The sequence below is a fragment of the Nomascus leucogenys genome, chromosome 10 (assembly GCF_006542625.1).
Source record: "Nomascus leucogenys isolate Asia chromosome 10, Asia_NLE_v1, whole genome shotgun sequence".
In the NCBI taxonomy this organism is placed as follows: domain Eukaryota; kingdom Metazoa; phylum Chordata; class Mammalia; order Primates; family Hylobatidae; genus Nomascus; species Nomascus leucogenys.
In genome coordinates, this window is record NC_044390.1 from 28,923,559 (window position 1) to 28,943,856 (window position 20,298).

The 20,298-nt window shown below is 34.3% G+C and overlaps 1 protein-coding gene across 3 annotated transcripts in view; it reads left to right on the top strand.

Moving 5' to 3' along the window:
- Positions 1 to 20,298, top strand: part of OSBPL8 (oxysterol binding protein like 8) — a 216,193-nt gene that overhangs the window by 117,346 nt on the left and 78,549 nt on the right. The gene's annotated exons all lie outside the window — the stretch shown is intronic.

The window sequence follows — 20,298 nt, forward strand, 5'->3', positions numbered from 1 at the left end:
TTCTACTTGCTTATCCAAATACTTCTCATTCTTGAGGTGTAGTTTAAATCTGTTCTCTTTTGTAAGGCTTTCTTAGGTGATACTGTTATCTCAGTTTTCAAAATTCTTGTATCACTGCTTTGGGGATTTCACAATGTGCTGCTTTATATTGTTATTATAATAGATATGTTTGTTTGATTTCTTCAAGCAGTGTTGTAAAGAGAGTTAAATGCCTTAAATTACATGCATAATAAGTGAATGATTGCTTACCATCAATTTAAGAATTTCATCTATTCTCATTCATGTTTCTGGCTGAATCTCTATTATGTATATTGACTCATACCAACTTAATGTAGCTCATCATTCTTTAAAAGCAGTTCTAAAGTTTTTTGCACTCTGGTTTTGTTCTATCGTTTTAGGATTTTTTTAAGAGCTGGGGAGACTGACTCTCCTTACCCCACACACATCAAAATACATTTTTGTTTGTTATATGTTTAGATTATGGTGAATTAGATTATTCAAAAAATTGTGTATTTTCCAGATTGTGTTCCTTATTCAAAGGCTTAGTATCAGTTTACTTTAAAATAATTTTACCTTCAGTAAAATTATAGTCTCTTAAAGAGGATGGTATTTGTTTTGATTGATATGAGCCAAACATATTTCAATTGTTTATTAAGAAAGACAGATATGTAAGGGCCGGGTGCAGTGTCTCATGCCTATAATAGCAGAACTTTGGGAGGCCGAGGCAGGCAGATCACCTGAGGTCAGGAATTTGAGACCAGCCTGGCCAACATGGTGAAACCATCTCTACTAAAAATATTAAAATTAGCCGGGCATGATGGTGCATGCCCATAGTCCCAGCTACTGGGGAGGCTGAGGAACGAGAATCACTTGACCTTGGGAGGCAGAGGTTGCAGTGAGTGAAGATCACGCCACTGCACTCCAGCCTGGGTGACAGAGCAAGACTCTGTCTCAAAAAACTAAAAAAGAAGACAGAAATGTAGATTAATTAGGCTCGCTTTCACCCTTTCCTCCTCTGCTTTTAACTAACGACAATGCCAAAGGAGCCTGGAGACTAAATTATAGCTCATCTCATGGGCAAATAGGCGATTTCTTCTGTGTCACGTTTGAGATTATTATCAAAGCTTCATGAAATACTATAACTTACCTTGTAGCTACTCTCATTCTTGGTTGTAAAAAGCTATTTTGTATGTTTTTATTTTTAAAAAACCATCTTTCAGTTATAGTGCTTTGTGAGAGAATATATAATATTGCTTTACTAAAACTTAAATGAGTCCATTTCAAACTAATTTTTAAATGTTTAAAATTTTAAAACTTTTAAAACAAAAACTTTAACCTGCTTAAACAGTTTTATCAAAATTAACACACTATGCTTGGTTTAGCTAGGCTTGAATTAAAATATCTATTTTTAGTTTTGGGTCTCTTATCCCTTAGTATGTTCTCTTAAATCTGCAAAGTCTCTTCACTTTAAATGCCCTAGCAGCACTAAAAATATAAGTCAATATCCACTACTTCATAGAAAACTTCAAAGGAGGTTTTCTTTCATACAGTTTACTAATGTGAAGATACCGTACCAGATTCCCCAGGGTGACAGCATTACACATTACTGGTATAATCTCAGGTGACTAACATGGAGTACTTTCATTTAAGTGGTTCACAGATAAGAAAGACCTAGAAATCACTTTCCTCCATGAATTGAAGCAGTTCCTCCTGTCTTGTTAAGACATTTCTAGTATCAGTTCTGAACGTATGTGGGACTGTACACATATAACAAGTGTGTTCTTGAATGTGTTATATTTTGGAAAATTGTTTTACCTGAAAGAGGGCTTGTAGTTAGACCCACCCCTCCATTATCTTTAATTTCCCCCCAGAATGCTGTGCTTTGGTTTGTAGCCAGAGGTTTTCTTTAGAAATAGTATAATTACAGATTATGCTAATTTTCTTCTGAGTTTTAAAATTCTTAATGCATTAAATATCTATAATTTAGATTTCAAGTTATTTTTTAAAATAGGTTGTTTTCTGTTTTGAAGTTCCTTGTCTTTGGGTAGTTGCTTCATAGAACTATGAAAATACCTATTGAATAATGAAAGAGAATATAATATTTGGCAAATTCAGGATATAAAAATAAAATCTTTTTAAAAATCTCTTATAAAATGTTATGGTATGTTTGTTCAACTGTCCCTATATTCCTACAGGAGAAACTGAAATACTTTGAAAGCATTTATTGAAAAGTAAGAATGAATAATTCAGCTTTAAGTATCTTTACAAAGATGGGGGGCAGCTGTCTTATTCTTGCTGGGCCTTATTAATTGCTTCTTTAACAAAGCAGAAAGGTGGACATTAAGAACACCAAAGAATTTTTTTTTATAATTTTTAATTTTTGTGGGTACACAGTAGGTATAAATATTTATGGAGTACATTAGATGTTTTTATACAGGCATGCAGTGCCTAATAGTCACATCATGGAAAATATGTTAGGCATTTCCTCAAGCATTTATCCTTTGTATTACAGACAATTATATTCTTTTAGTTACTTTAAAATGTACAATTAAATTATTATTTAATATAGTCACCCTGTTGTGCTATCAAATACTAGGCCATATTCATTCATGCTATTTTTTTTGTACCTATTAAGTGTCCCCAGCTCCCCCAACCCCACCCTCTCACTACACTTCCCAGCCTCCAGTAACCATCCTTCTACTCGGTATCTCCATGGGTTCAATCGTTTTGATTTTAAGATGTCACAAATAAGGAGTATTTTTTCCTTGAAAAAAGTTCTTTTATATATTTTTTAACTTAATATAACATTAAAAAATGACCAACTATTACCTGTACTCGTTTCTCAGCTCTTTTCTGTTGGGACTTAGCCTTCTATGTTTTGCAAGTTGGACAGATTGAAATCTCCTTTTTAGCAAGAGTGGTAAAAGTTTTATCTGTAGAGTTGACTACTACAATTTTGTTTTTCTTAACTGAGGCCTAGAGAGGACTTTCTGTATTTTTAATAAATATACAGCCAAGTAATATCAGTAGAATTGTTAAGTAATATTTGTATAATTTTTGAGAGAAAGTAAACAGCTTCGTAGAATTTTTTTCTTTTTTTCGGTTGTAACTTTGAACATATATAAATTTTATTTATGAATGAAACAATGAAATCTTAGCAAGTTGATCTCTTTCCAGGTAAAGGAAGAATGTTTTTGACAGATGGCCCAATATCCCCTGGAGAATTCAGTATTTTTGGAGTCTCCTCTATCAAGCTGGCTTTCATTTAGCCTGCTTGTAAATAGTCCTGTAGTAGAAAGCAAGTGCAAAGATGATTTTTGCCGCTCCTGCCCACATGAGTTTAATTTGTAATTAGGAAATATAGGGGAAAGAAGTAGGGAAACATTGTAAGGAAATATGAAAGCTTAATGTAAGTGAACTTTCAGTTCCAGTAACATAGCAAAGTAGATGTTCAGAGAAAATCCTTCTAGTAAGAACATCAAAATACTAGGTAAAATGTCTTAGAAATTTAAAATGTGAATTGTCAGTAAAATAAGGGAATTAACAGGAGGGGCAGAATTATTGAGAAAGTGGGACTCCAGAGGTGATGAGCTCTGGAGCCAGCATCTGCTAATTTCTGAAGATCTAAAGCTTGAGTTTTAGCAAGAGAAAGGAGTAAAAGACTGTGGCCCATTCGTGATGGAAATTTGGATTGAAGATTTCTCCTCATAAAATTAGAGGTCCTGAGGTAATGTACTTAGTTAATGAACTGGAAAACATACCCACAGACGAAGACTATATTTGCCTGTTTTGGTCTTGATTCTACATGAAATGATGGGAGGGGAGAGTCTTCCTTGAGAAATTCTAAACACAAGCACGTATTTATATGAGTTTGGGGTCAAAATCCATATTATCTCTGTGGCAAAAACACACTTCAGTTTAGTTTAAAACAATTTGGGTTATTAGTATACACAAGTGCCTGGAAGAACTGACACAAATCTTCTTTAGAGAAGAGTATTTTAAACACAGACTTCAAAGAAGTATATATGAGCTCATAATTTAAAATCAATAAAAAATTAAAATGAGATGCCATTGTGCACCTATAAGAAAAAATAGCTTAAAATCTAAAATAGCGTCAGCACCAGATGCTGGCGGTGATGTGAAAAAAAAAATCATCAACACGTGGGATAATGAACCATTATCAGAGAGAATCCACATGAAGTACCTACTGTGCAGCTGTGTAAAGTCTGCATCCGTTGGAACTGTCAGTTGCAGAATGAAATTTAAAGGGTGAGAGTTATTTTTAAAAGAGATAATGCTGAGGATCTTTCAGAATTCTTGAAAGACAACAACTGTCTGATTAAGGAGGCCCCACAATTCCCAAGCAGGAAATCTAAAAAATAATAGCCTTAATGCTGATATTTGGCAAGAAGAAAGTCTCAGAAGTAATGAACTAGAAAAAGAATAATAGAATAAACCCAAAGTAAACAGGGAAGGAAATAATAATAAAGATAATAAGCTAATTAAATAGAAGGCAAGACACAGTTGAGATTAGGAAAGATGATGGTTGTTTGCAAAGGCTAATAAAATTGTCAAACCTTTGGCAAGCTTAAGGGGAAAAAGAAATATTAGGAATGAAAGGGGACACAACTAAAAATACAAGTAGATGTTTAAAAGATATTATAAACAACTTTAAGCCAATAAATTTCAAAAATTTAATGAAATGAACAGATTTCTGGAAAGATGATTTCCCAAAACTGACTCCATAATTAGAAAATTCTAGTGATTTTTATAATCTTTAAAGTAACCTAATTAGTAATACAGATTACTTTTACAAAGAAAACATGAAACTCAGGTTTACAAACAAATCCTACCAAGCCTTTAGGGAAAAACAAAAGTTTAATTTCACGTTAGTACTGCATTTCATTGATTATAAAAACACTCTCCCCCCCAGCACATACATATTCTGTCATCTCTGAAATTGAGTTGAATCTCAAATTGATAGTGTTTTACAATCTCTCTTGGTCATTGTCATTGTTAAACACTGTTTTTTAAAATCATCTGAGTTTGGAATGTGTGCTATATATCTTTTTTTTTTTTTTTGGAGACAGAGTCTCACTGTGTCACCCAGGCTGGAGTGCAGTGGCACGATCTCGGCTCACTGCAACCTCCGCCTCCCGGGTTCAAACGATTCTCCAGCCTCAGCCTCCTGAGTAGCTGGGATTACAGGTGTGCGCCACCATGCCCGGCTAATTTTTGTATTTTTAGTAAAGATGGGGTTTCACCATACTGGCCAGGCTGGTCTCGAACTCTTGACCTCGTGATCTGCACACCTCGGCCTCCCAAAGTGCTAGGATTACAGGCGTGAGCCACTGCGTCCTGCCTATGTGCTATATATCTTATAATTGCCATCAATCTCTCCACCTCCCCCTGTATTTTATGACCTCTCTGAAGTCAGGAATATAGCCTGTAGTTGGTGACATCTTAGAACTGATAAAATGAAAAAAGAAACATTCCTTAAATCAGGCTTTTATATGAGAAGCAGATAAGGATGTTGCAAGAGAAAAAAATTATAAGACATTTCTTGTTCATGAACCTAGATGCAGAAATTCAAAAATTATTAGCAAACTGAGTCTAGCAAGGTAAACATTGTACTCACATCAGAATTGTTCCAGGAGCACAGGAATGGGTTTGATATAGAAAATCTATGATTTCCACTTAACACTTTAACAAAGAAGGAAAACTGTTATCATCCTACTAATAAAGAAAACATATTTGAAAATTTTAGCATCTTCTCACGATAAAAACTCTTAGCAAACTAGGAATAGACGTGATCTTTCCTAACCATGTGAAGTTAGAATCTAGAATAAGAAAAAGATGTGGACTATTTACACTTCATCTTAAATATTTCAAATTTAGCCAGTGAATAAAAAGTAAAGGAAGACACAAACTAATAACTGTTCTATACAGACCCCCTAATTGACATAGAAATCATTAAAATTATTAAGAAGTTAGCCGGGCATGGTGGCACACACCTGTAGTCTCAGCTACTTGGGAGGCTAAGGTGGGAGAATTGCTTGAGTACAGGAAGGTTGATGTTGCAGTGAGCCATAATCGCACCACTGCCCTCCAGCGTGAGCAACAGAGTGACACCCTGCCTCAAAAAAAAAAAAAAATTATTAAGAAGTTACTGGATATGTGTTAACTGCAGTTCTGTGTACCCATAACAAGTGGTTAGCAAAATGTGATTCAAGATACACTACTTAAAGTAACAGAAAATAAGATACACAACAGTAAGTCTAATAAGAGACATGAAATTATCTTATGTGGGAAAGTGTAACACTAAGATTATGTATTCTAAATAAATAGACCATGTTTACAATAGGAAAATTCAGCATTATTCCAACGTAACATCACCTCATTGATTTTATAGGTTCAATGCATTTTGAATCCATATCTCAACAGGATTTTTTTCAAAGTACTTGATAAGACCATTCTTAACTCTCTAGGGAAAGCGAAGAGCAAAGAAGCATCAAGATACTCCTGAAGAAAAGCAGAACCAGGCAAGGGTGGGAGTAGAGATGCGTTGCAGTGCATGTAACTAACAAAGGATTAATATCCAGAGAAAGTTAAGTACTCCTGTGATTAACCAAAAAGACTAAAAAGTTCACCAGAAAGATGTCCAAAAGACATGAATAGATACCTCACAGAAGAGGTAACACGGATGGCCAATAAATGTGAAATGATGCTCAACATCATTAAGAATCGCCAAATGTAGTTAATCACCAAATAGTAATGAATTGCTATTTCATACCCATCCACCACATCAAAAAATTTTTTCAAGTCTGATAATTACAGGTGTCAGTAAGGATATGAAACCATATGAATTCCCATTTACAACGGATGGAAGCATAATTGGTAGAACCATTTTTGAAAAATAGTTTGGCATTATGTAGCAAAGTTAAACTCTAATCCTTTGCTTTTATGCTTCTAGGAATACTCTCACACATGTACCAGCAGAATTGTTGGTAATAGAAGAAAAACACCTGAAAAAACCTAAGTGTTTGTCATGAGTGGAATGAATAAATATTACAATATATTCATACAATAGAATACCATACAGTAATGAAATGAATGCCTTAAAGCTACAGGAATCAACATGGAAGAATTTATGAAACAAATTAAAGTTAAGACATTTATGTAAAGTTTAAAAACAAGTAAAACTTACCAATGCATTATAGGCAATAGGGATAGATATGTGATAAAACAGTGGAATGAGTAAACAGAATTGGGGATAATGGTGAACTCTGGCTGGAAGAGAGGGAGGTATTTATAATACACGTGTTATATAAACCTGTGTATATCATATTTAAAATAAATGTTTATTCTTTCTTTTTAAAGGTATAGTTTGTGGACTGTTACTGGTTTCTGTCGTGTTTTCCTAGTTCTGTAACTAGATGAAAAAAATGAGTATACTACCATGAGTTTTCTTATTAAGTTAAATTCCTTCAATTCAAAACATTGTCCTTTGTTATAAGATTATAGTTTTTCCAATGTATGGTATTTAATGTCCCTTTATGAATTGATGGAGATTATGAGTTACAGGTGTTTTGTTTTTTTTTTGAATGTGTCTTATCAAGACGAAAATCCAGATAGCTATTGGGCGGGGGGGCGGAATTTTACTGGTCCACAAATTTCAAAATTTAGGGACCACTGGTTTATGTTATTTACCATATGAGAGGATTGTGGGTACTTGAGAAAGATGTGAAAATTCTTACATTTTTATATGAAGTAATGAACCATGAAGTTAGTTTGAAACATGGTTACAATCATGGATCCAAAAGAGCTTCTTAAGGACAATGTTAGGCTCATCATTCAGGAAATTTCTGGAGTGTGGCAGCCAGTAATTTATATCCAAATACAAAGCCCATAAGGTTGGATGGAGTCTCTGGTGGGTAAGCAAAAAGATGCAAGCATTGGCACCAATATATAAACATCAGCTAGGAAAGGGAGTGGAGACACCAGCATTCAGGCTTGCCATTCTAGAATAAGCAATATTCTGTCAATATTCTCTCATAGCTTGGTTTTCATGCTTAGAGAGAATGGCTGCAAGACTCCAGTTACCTTTGGAGCATTTGAATATGTATGCTGGGGAGTAAGATTTTCTTTATGTTTTGAGAGCTTAGTTATAGAGAAGAAATAGTGCCTGGAAACAGTAGTAGGCCCTTTCTAATATGATATTTGCATAGATTTCTAGTGGTAGAATTCTTTAAACAATGATGTTTTGAAAGTTTTGAGTTGAGTCCCTGATTTGCAAACTGCCCTTATATGTAAAGGAAGACCCACTAGGGTGATTTAGGTTCTATAGGCTCTCCTTTCTTTACTATCATTGTGATGTCACTCATTTTTTTCCCTTCCCACCACAGATCATATTGTTGCCTGGAACGATCTTTTTATTTTTTAGCTTTATTGGCATGTAATTGACAAATATAAATAATATATATTTCTTATACAACTTGGTGTTTTGTGAAATTATCACCACAATCAAGCTACTTAACATTTCTATCACCTCACCATTACCATATTTTGGCATGTGTTGTGAGATCAGTTAACATCTCCCCTCTAAGCAAATTTCAAGTATTTAATACAGTATTAACTATGCATACATTAGATCCCCAGAACTTATTCATACTGCGTACCTGAAACTTGTACCCTTTGACTAATATCTCCCCATTTCCTTCACTCCCCAACCTCTAGCAACCACCATTCTAATTCTGTGTATCTATGAGTTCAACTATTTTAAATTCTACATATAAGAGAGATCATGCAGTATTTGTCTTTCCATGTCTGTCTGGCTTATTTCACTTAGCGTAACGTCCTCCAGCATTGTCTGTGTTGTCACAAATGGCAAGATTTCCTTCTTTTTCAAGGCTGAATAATATTCTATTGTGTGTGTGTATACATATATATATATATACACATATATATATACACAAACATATATATATATACATTATATATATACAAACATATATATATGTATACACACACACACACATATATACACAAACACTTCAGTTTATCCATTCTCTGTCAGCGGACATTTAGGTTGTTTCCATATCTTCGCTATTGTGAGTAATGCTATAGTGAGCATGGGAGTGCAGATATCTCTTTGAGATACAGGTTTCATTTCCTTTGGATATATACTCTGAAGTGGTATTGTTGGATCATACAGTAATTCTATTTTGAATCTTTTGAAGAACCTTCATACTGCTTTCCATAATAGATGTACCAATTTATTTTCCCACCAGCTATGTACAAAGAGTCCCTTTTTCCCTGCATCCTAGTGAAAAGTTAACTTACATCTTATTGATAATGGCCATTTTGGCAGGTATGAAGTGATATCTCATTGAGGTTTTGACTTGTGTTTCCCTGGTGATCAGTGATGTTGAAAATTTTTTATATACCTAATGGCCATTTGTATATCTTCTTTTGAGAAATGCCTGTTCAGGTCTCTTGCTCACTTTTTAATTAGGTTATTTTGTTTGTTTTCATTTTTTAAATTTTTGTTATTGAGTTTTTAATATATTTTGTATTTTAGCCCCATATTAGATACATGGTTTGTAAATATTTTCTTCTATTATGTCAGTTGCCATTTCACTATGTTGATTGTTTCCTTTGCCATGCAGAATCTTTCTAGATTGATGCAGTCTTGTCTATTTTTGCTTTTGTTGCCTTGGCTTTTGGTTCATATCCCAAAAGTCATTGCCCTGACCAATGTCATTAAGCTTTTTTTCCTTTTTTCTTCTGGTAGTTTTATGGTTTGAGCTCTTACATTTAAGTCTTTAATTCATTTTGAGTTGACTTCTGCATATGGTGTGAGATAAGGGACAAATTTCTTTCTTCTGCATGTGGGTATCCAGTTTGCCCACTACCATTTATTGAAGAGAATATCTTTTCCTCATTGTATGTTCTTGGCACACTGGTTGAAGATCAGTTGACCATAATGTGTGGGCTTCTTTCTGGGCTCTCTATTCTGTTCCATTGGTTGATATGTCTGTCTGTATGCCAATGCTGTACCGTTTTGATTACTGTTGTTTTGTAATATATTTTGAAATAAGCAAATGTGATACCTCCAGCTTTGTTCTTTCTTCTTCTTGATCAAGATTTCTTTAGCTATTCTGGGTCTTTGTGATTTCATATGAGTTTTAGGATTTTTTTTTTTTTTTTTTTTTTGAGATGGAGTCTCACTCTGTCGCCTAGGCTGGAGTGCAGTGGCCTGATCTTGGCTCACTGCAACCTCTGCCTCCTGGGTTCAAGCGATTATCTTGTGTCAGCCTCCTGAGTAGCTGGATTACAGGTGCACACCACTAGGCCTGGCTAATTTTTTTTGTATTTTTAGTAGAGATGGCATTTCACGATGTTGGTCAGGCTGGTCTCAAACTCTTGACCTCATGAGCCACCCGCCTTGGCCTCCCAAAGTGGTGGGATTACAGGTATGAGCCACCACGCCCGGCCATTTTTGGTATTTTTTTAAGGAATGGCATTGGGATTTTGATAGTGATGGCTTTGAATCTGTAGATCTTTTGGATAGGATGGACATTTTAACAATATTAATTCTTCTGATCCACAAAAATGGGATGTCTTTCCATTTATCTGTGTCTTCTTTCATTTCCTTCATCACTATTAATTTTCAGTGTATAAATCTTTCACCTCTTTTTGTTTATTTCTAAGTATTCTTTTTTTTTTTTGCTGTAGTAAATGATATTGTTTTTATAATTTCCTTTTTGAGTAGCTCATTCTGTATAGAAACACCACTAATTTTTGTATGCTGCAGCTTTACTGAATTTGTTTATTAGCTCTATAACTTTTTTGTGGAACCTGTAGGATTTTCTACATGTATGATTATGTCATCTGCAAACAGGGAGAGTTTTATTTTTTCCTTTCCTGTTGGACACCTTTTATTTCTTTTTCTTTCTAGTTCTTCTGGCTAGGACTTCCAATACTAGGTTGAATGGAAGTGATGAGAGTGGGCATCCTTGCCTTGTTCTGGATCTTAGAGAAAATGTTTTTGGCTTTTCTCTATTGCTTATTACGTTAGTAGTGGGCATTTCATATGTGGTCTTTATTGTGTTTACATAAGTTTCTTCTATACCTATTTTGTTGAGAGTTTTTGTTATGAATAGATGTTGAATTTTTTCGGATGCTTTTTCCGCATTTACTAAAGTGATCATGTGGTTTTATCTTTCATCCTGTTGATTGATTTGTGTATGTTGAACCATCCTTGCATGCCATTTGACCATAGTGTATGATTCTTTCAGTGTGCTGTTGAATTCTGTTTGCCAATATTTTATTAGGTATACATCATGTGTATAGTCGTTCATAGTTGTAATATCTATTTTTTCTGATTTTATGTGAATCTTCTTTTTTCTTAGTCTAGCTAAGAGTTCATTGATTTTATCTTTACAAAAAACTCCTTTTTGTATTGTTTTTCTATTCTCCCTTTTATTTATTTCTGCTCTAATTTTTATTCTTTCCTTCTGCTAATTTTGGGCTTAGTTTGTTGTTCTTTTTCTAGTTACTTGAAGTATAATGGTAGGTTATTTGAGTTTTCTTTGTTTTTCTTTTTTTTTAAGACAAGGTCTCATTCTGTTGCCCAGGCTGGAATGCAGTGGCATGATCACGTCTCACTGCTTCTTTAAACTCCTGGGATCAAGCACTCTTTCTGCTTCAACATCCCAAGTAGCTGAGACTACAGGCGTGTGCCACCACACCTGGCTAATTTTTAAAATTTTTTGTAGACACACGGTCCCGCTGGGTTGCCCTGGCTGATTTTGAACTCCTGAGCTCAAGCAATTCTCCTGCCTCCCAAAGTGCTGGGATTATAGTCATAAGCCACTGCACCCAGCCAGTGTATTCCTTTTTAAATGTAGGCATTATCACTGTGAACTTCCCTTTTTGTACCGCTCTTGCTACATTCCACAAATTTTAGTAAGTTCTGTTTTTTGTCTTGAGATGTTTCTAAAATTTCTCTTTTAATTCCTTTTTGACCTAATGATTGTTCGAGTGTGTTTAATTTTTATCATTTGTGATTTTTGTTTTCTTACTGTTATTGATTACTTAACAGTAAATAGTTGATACTTTTACTTGATTACTTACTGTTTCATTCCTTTGTGATAAAGATAGTTGATATTATTTTGATCTTTTAAATTTTTTAAGACTTTTTTTGTTACCTAACATGGGATCTATCCTGAATGTTTCATTTTCACTTGAGAAGAATATGAATTCTTCTGCTGTTGGGGAAATTCTGTGTCTGTTGGGTCCATTTGGTCTGTAATGTTGTTCACTTCTTTTCTTTTTATTTTCTGTTTGGTTGATCTATCCACTAAAAAAAGTGGGGTATTGAATTGCTATTATCGTATTGCTGTCTATTTCTTTCTTCAGATCTGTCCATGTTTGCTTTATATATTTAGGTGTTTTGAAGTTGGGTGCATATATATGTGTAGTTGTTCTGTCTTCCTATTGAATTAGCCATTTTATTATAATGGCCTTTGTCTCTTGTGACAGTTTTTGACTCAATAGTCCATTTTTCCTGATACATATATAGCCACTTCTACTCTTTGCATAGAATATCTTTCTCCACCACTGCCCTTTCAGAAAGCCCATGCATATTTTAAAATCTAAATTGATTTTCTTGTAAACAGCATATAGTTGGGTCTTGTTTTTTATTCATTCAGTGACTCTATTTCTTTTGATTAGGAAGTTTAGTCCATTTAACTTTAAAATAATTATTGACAAGTAAGAACTTATTCTTGCCATATTGTTCATTGATTTCTGTGTGTTTTGTAGTTCTCTTCTTCCTTCCTTTCTCTCATTTTCTTTGTGGGTTTTTTTGTTTTTGTTTTTGTTTTCTTTTTCTTTTTTGGCAGTGGTGTGCTTTCTTTTCTCTTTAGCTTTTTAATCTGTTGTGCATTTTTTGTGGGTGATTATTGTGGTATTCACCTAAAACATTTTATAGTTATAGCAGTCTATTTTAAGCTGATTACAAACTTCAGCTGTCTTTAGATACTCCACATTTTACCTCCCCTCACCTCATACTTATGTAATTGATGTCACATTTTACTTTCTGTATTGTGTTCCTATCAATAAGTTTATGTCTTTATAGTTATTTTGACTACTTCTGTCTTCTAATTTATATACTAGTAATAAAAGTGATTTATTTACTACCATTACAGAATTATAATGTTCTGTGTTTGTCTTTATGTTTACCTTTAGCATTCAGATTTATACTTTCATATGCTTTTGTGTTGTTGTTTAGCATCTTCTCATTCTAACTTGAAGAACTCTTTGCACTTACTGTAAGGCAGGTCTAGTGGGGATGAGCTCCCCTCATTTTTTGTTTGTCTAGGAAAGTCTTTACCTTTCATTCTTAAAGGACAGTTTCACATTTTAAAGTGTTCTTGGCTGGCAACATTTTCTTTCAGTACATTGAATATATCATTCTACTCTCTTCTGGCCTACAAGGTTTCCATTGAAAAATGTTGTAGATAGTCTTACAGTGTTTTCCTGATTTTGTTAGGTTTTCTATCTGTATTCTCTTGTAGCTCATTGAGCTTCTTTAAGAACATCATTTTGAATTATTTGTGAAGCAGTTCATGATGTTTATTTAGAATTGGTTACAGAGCTTTATTTGCCTCTGTTGGTGATGTCCTGTTTTTCTGATTCTTTGTGATTCATGTAGACTTATGTTAGCGTCTGCATTTGAAGGAGCAAATACCTCCTCTGTCCTTAGAGACTGAATTCAACAGATAAAGACCTCCTTTTGCCATTTTTCTGGACCCATGATACTACCTCTGACATTGTGATTGAGTGGGACTGGAACTGGTTCTGTCGGATCTGCTATTTGTGAGCCTGTTTCCTGGGGCATTGGTGGATGTGGTTCCTGCCCGGTTCTTGGTCAAACAAGCCTATCTCTGAACTGCAGTTGAGCAGGGCTGGAATCACGATATAGGGCCACATTCAGAAGGGCCTCAGTCAATTCTGTAGATGGTAGGTCCATTAAGAGGAATGTGGCTGGGTGTATCACCACTGTGTTCACCAGAGAGGTCACTCATTGGACAGGATTGGCTTTGAGGTCTAGAGTGGGGCTGGAGCTGGGTCATGGCTGTTTGAGGAGCTGTAGTTGTGTTGGAAGTCAGCAGGCCTGTTACCAGGGGTGCTAGTGGGCATGGTTTCTACCAAGTGAGTTTCTGAGCAGGCACAACTCCCTCTAGACCATGAATCAGTAAGGCTACAGCCAGGTCACAGCTGGTACCATCTTTTTTTTTTTTTTTTTTTAAACCCTTGTCTGTGAGTCTCACCTTACAAAAAAATGCTTGATGCTGGCATTTGTGTTGGCTGACTTAGGGAAAGGAGAGAGTCAGTAAGCACTATTCCCATGGCTGAATTCTAATCTTGTCTCTGTTGCTCATTTACTGTGTGACCTTGAATATGTGCCTCTCATCCAGATTATACATAAAACAAGAATACTCCTTTTGTATGTCACATTGTTGTTTGAATTTATTGAGAACATACACAAAAACACTCATGAAAATTATAAAATTATTTAATTATTAGGTAGTATTGTGATGGTTACATGGATAAGTACTATTAGTTTAGTACATTTTTAGTTAAATAGATTTTTGTGAATAGTCTATTCACAAACCTGTGAATAGATTGTTGTTATATGAAACCTAAGCATTTCGTATAACATTTAATACTTTGTGGGAATAATGTCTCTGTGTTTCAGTCAACATATAATGAACATGTACTCATTCATATTGAAAGCTCAGTAAGAGCGGAAACTAAGGTGCCTAACATAGTTCCCAACACATAGTAGGTGCTCACTAAATTTTTATTGGATGATTTTAATTATATATATGAAATTATAAAGAACTTTTTATCCAGAGGAAAGTATGGTCTTATACTTCTTGCAATGAATATATGTACATGGACAAGAATGCTATCTAATCTAAAATTGTTTTAAGCTATCCTTTTATTTGTATGTGTATTTACATGTGTTTTCATGTTGAGACATATTTAATGCTGATAATGGAGAATCTACAGCAATGTTTTCTGAGGAAATGTAGGATAATAAGATTGCTTGGTATAATTTTCAGCCATGTAATTATTAGTAAGATTAGTAAGATTTTGCTAACTACAGCTAAGAAACTACTTTGCTCTATTAGAGGATAAAAATTGACGGAGAGCCATTGTGTTTTCTATTTTGAAGCAAAGTTCATTATGTCCCATCTTGATTTATATGCTCCCATTTTGGTTTATGTGCTCCATCTTGATTTATAGATAATTTTAATGTTATGAATAGACTTGTTTACTAAGCCTGAGCTGCTCTAATGTGTCAACTATATTCTTATTTGACTCACGTGTTCTATAAGGAAACTTACTGCTGAAATTGTCTTCAGATACTCATTTCATAGAGTTGTGGTTCTCTATGTGTCTGGACAGAGTACTTTCTTAAATTCGTGTTGGTTGATTTTTGTTCTTAATGTTTTGATCTTTCTCAAACTCATCCTGCTGCTTTAAGGATTTTGAAATCTCTTAAAGCCTAGGTTTATTATCTTGAGGTTCAAGATAAAATGTGTAACTCTTACAGTGCTTTCATCCTAATGAAATTCAGTGTTTTTTACATGAGTGTGCACATAGAATTTTATAGAATTTAAAGGGGTTTTTCCAAATACTAATTAGGTTATTTCAGAATATCAGCTATGTTTGCCATTCATTTTTTTTTTCTTAAATAGAGATGGTCTAGAATTTGTCCAGACAACTCATTAAAATTATAATTTTCCAATGAGGTATCTTCCCCAGTCTGAATCTTTTATCTCAATAGAAAGAAATGTAGGCTGGGCATTTTCTCTGGGCATTTAGCAGATTCCAGAGACTCTTATGACCTTTCATGGTATTTGCCTCCATTTGTCTACCATTTTCAAATGGAAAGAGCCACTAGACCATATACGATATATGTAGTTGGTCTCTTCAGTGGCAAGGTGGTAATAACATTTTATAATTATTTATTTTTTAATATTAAGGAATTTCAGAAGAAAGATATCATTTATATCAGTGTTTTCTAATTTGGACCATGATCTGTTGTAAGAAATACATTTTATATCACTACCCAAAACATAGTAAATAGTTATGTAAAAAGCCTAAAACAACATGAAACAACTTGCCCTTTAATGTCAGAGTAGGATGCACTTTGATATTTTCTATGCTGACCTATTTAATTTTTAGAAGCACTGTTTGTGACCCACCAAATTGATTTTTCAACTTAACAATGTGTGGTGACTTGTATCCTGAAAAACACTTTTAAATAAGTATATGTTTATCCATAGACCAGAATCTGTTTCTAACATAAATGCCTCACATAACTTAAAACTATCATGATGATCTTGCAACACTGATGCTCTTTTGTCCTTAATATTACTTTAAAATTACAAAAATCTGTAGTGATTATAAGTAATTCTGAAATTAAATTGAAATCACAAAGATATATATAATGTTTTAAAAATACATCTTTAGCTTTTTAGAGTAATCTAGATTTTGGTTTTGAAGGAACAATTGCCATTAAAATTTTTAGTAGTTTTTTTTTTGATTATTGAAGAAAAGAGTATTTGTGTTTCCCTTGTGAAAGTAGTCTATAGCAGTTACATCCTGTCTTGAGATTATTGTAACATAATGGTTTTCTTTTAATTATAGATGTGAAATGTAACGTTATTATTTTATTACTACTTTACATTTATGTAACATAAATGATCAAATTGATCAAAACAATACACATATACACTTATGTGTGAGTATACATATATAATTTCATCCTCATAAGTCTGTGATGTATAGGCAAGGTAGGTTGTAGAGAATAATTGAGCAGATTTAGGATCCAGAAATACTCTATCATATAATGTTGTTTCCACTGCTTCTCTTGAAAATAATACTTTTTTAGTTTGCCAAGTAGTTTCCCAGGTATTTTGAGCTTACCAAATATTTTAAAACCTTTAACATAAAGAATGTTAATGGAAGCTTTATGAAGTTGGTGTAACTATGGTACATCTTTGGCTAAACCACATTTACTTTACCCCCATTCAGATGAAGTAGGAAAGATGGCCTTCTCATCTGAATTTCCAAATAATTAAACACCAGTGATTACATCTTGTGGGAGAAGGAGTACAGATGACTGGTTTGAGTTAGGATTACTCAAAGAGTAGAAGGAAGGATAAAGTGGTAACAGGTGGCTAACAGGGAAGGGAAAATAAATCCTGCTATTATGGTATTTAGTAATATTTTGTTTTTCTTATCTGCCTTTTCTGAACTGTTGAATTAAGATCCTGGACATAATAATAGCTTACAATGAAATGTTTTCTATGTATCCGGCAACAATCTGAGAACTTTGTTTTAAGAAAAAAACATTTACATGTATGTGTACTGTGAAATGTTTCATGCAGTCTGAAGAGTATATAAAATGCATTTACAGTTAATATAATAATAATAAAACCAATACTTATGTACCCAGCATCCCAGGTTTAGAAGAGATCGTTGCTAGTACTTTAGAAGTTCTTATATATATCTCCTGATCCTTATCTCTTCCCCTTTATATGCCTTCTACATGCTCCAGGTAACCAGAATCCTCACTTTTGTGTGCCTTTTCTTTTTTTCTGGTAATGTTACCATCATGTATGCATATCTAGACAATTTATGGTTATTTCTTTAAACACTATTTAGAGTGTGTTTGAAGAAAAACTTTTGACAAATTAAATTTAACAGAGTTTATTTGAGTGAGAACAATTCATGGATTAGGCAACACTCAAAACCAGAAGAGGTCCAGAGAGCACCACTCTGAAACATAAGCAGTGAATATTTATAGACAGAACTCAGAAATACAGAAGTAGCATGATTGGCTACAGCTGGGCTTCTGCCTTATTTGAACATGATCTGATTAGTTTGTTGCCTGTGATTGTCTGAAGCTCAGCTGCTTGTGATTGGCTGAGATCAGCCTATTTGTTACAAGTATTAGACTCCTAAGTTAGGTTTCTGTTCATTTACATACCAAAGTTAGCTTGCAGTTCATTATTAGAACTAAAGTACAGAGATAGCCACAGGCCATTGGCCTCCTGCTTATTTAACAGTAGCAAGCATAAACTTAGTTGGGTAAGGAAAGGGCAACATTGCTGGAAGATAAACTGAGCAAGAGTCTCTGAGCCATAGTTTGGTTATGATTTCTTTGAGAGTTTAACAACTGAAGAAAGCATTCGGCAAGATAATTAGTGGGTCTTGGGAAACACAGATTCATTATTGCTTGTGGTTTAATTATTGGATACCTGGCAGGAATATGACCAGGAGAGGTATATTCTGCTTTTTAGCTCACCATGTTCAACCAGGAATAGGTAAAAAGTAGAATGCTTCATTGTTTTGGAAGTATTCTCAGCTGATCCAAACATCAGCTTGGAAGAACAGAGAAGTTTTATCAGTTTATACAGTCAGACAGACAAGCCAGTGTCAACAAAGAACTTGGGCAAAGCTCACCAAAGCAGTTTGCCCATGTGTCAAAAAAGATGGTGCAGTGGCAGGGGGACTTTTTGGTAATGACACCTCTTTTATATTGGATGTCCTGTTTCTGTACCCCATGCATTCTTGATTTATCACGTTTTGGTACAGTTTTATCTTCTAGTGCAGACTTTCTTAACTGGAGTCTCATGGCAGAAGTAAGCCCTATAGGAATATTTTCTCTGTTTCTCAAAGATATAGTGCATAGTTGGAAACATTATAGATGCATGGGAGATAAATTTTATTCATCTTGAACAATGGATGCCTTAGTACATTAGGCTTAATTCTATTGCAGAACCCCAGCTGAGAAGGGCTACTATAGTAAATTATTTTAAAAGGTACATAGAAAGTAAAATTTTGAGACCTTGCATGTCTAAAGATATCTTTATTTTACTCTAATATGTAATTGATAGTGTGGCTGTTTATGGAATTCTAAATTGAAACTTGTTTTCTTTCATATTTTGAAGATATTGGTTATATTTTTGGCCTGCTTCCAGTATTGTTGTTGACGTAGCCTATCTGATTCGTGATCCGGAGGAACTTGGTGCTGTGAATTATATGCAGAAGGGTTCTTTGGTGTAAATAGTGTTGACTCTCAGTTTTTACTACTGCTGGTTGTGATTTGGCTTTCTTGGATCTGCAAGACCATGACTACTTGTTCATCTCAAGCTTTGCAATGTCAAATTTATGTTGTTAATATATCTTCTCCTGGATACGTACTTTTGGGATATATATACGTATTTGTTTATTTTTTTAAAATACTCCTTTTCTTGATTTTACTTGAGTTTTATGAGGGAACATATTTGTTCAGTATCTTCATTTTGCCATTTTAACTTAGACTCTCTTAAGACTTTGTGTATCATCTGATTTAATCTTCATAACAATCCTATAATATCAGTACTACTATTAGCATTGTATAGGTGAGAAAACAAAAACCCAGAGAAATTAAACTGTTTAAGTATTTCTAGGAAAGATAAAACAGAGATTTGAATGCAGTTTAATTTCAAATCCTGCTTAACTATTATACTAGTATAATGCTGTTTGTGATGTTCTTTATGCCTTTAAAGGCAAGTGCCATTACATGAATTATAATTATTTGTTGTCTACAGTTAATAATAATGTACATTTTATGATATGGAGAAAAGCAAAAAATAGTAACCAAACCAACCCCTAAAACCCACAAACTTGTTGCAATTATGGGTATTAGTGGTAAACTTACTCTCCACTAATTGATTTTGAAATGCCTTTGCACAAGAAAGAATATGTCACATACAAGAAACTGAGTTTTGCCTGGTGCGGTGGCTCACACCTACAATCCTAGCACTTTGGGACACCAAGGTGGGCGGATCACCTGAGGTCAGGAGTTTGAGACCAGTCTGCCCAACATGGCGAAACCCCATCTCTACTAAAAATACAAAAATTAGCCGGGCACGGTGGCAGGCGCCTGTAGTTCCAGCTACTTGGGAGGCTGAGGCAGGAGAATCACTTGAACCCGGGAGGTAGAGGTGGCAGTGAGCCGAGATTGTGCCACTGCACTCTAGCCTGGGCGACAGTGAGATGCCATCTCAAAAAAAAAAAAAAAAAGAAATTGAGTTTTGTTTTTTCGTGTGTCCTTTCTAGTAAGGACAAAGTCTTAGACTGTATGAGATGTTGTGCATGAATAGAGAACCAGCCTTGAAGTGTATGCATAGTAATGGTAAGATAACTATAAAAATGAGCCACTAA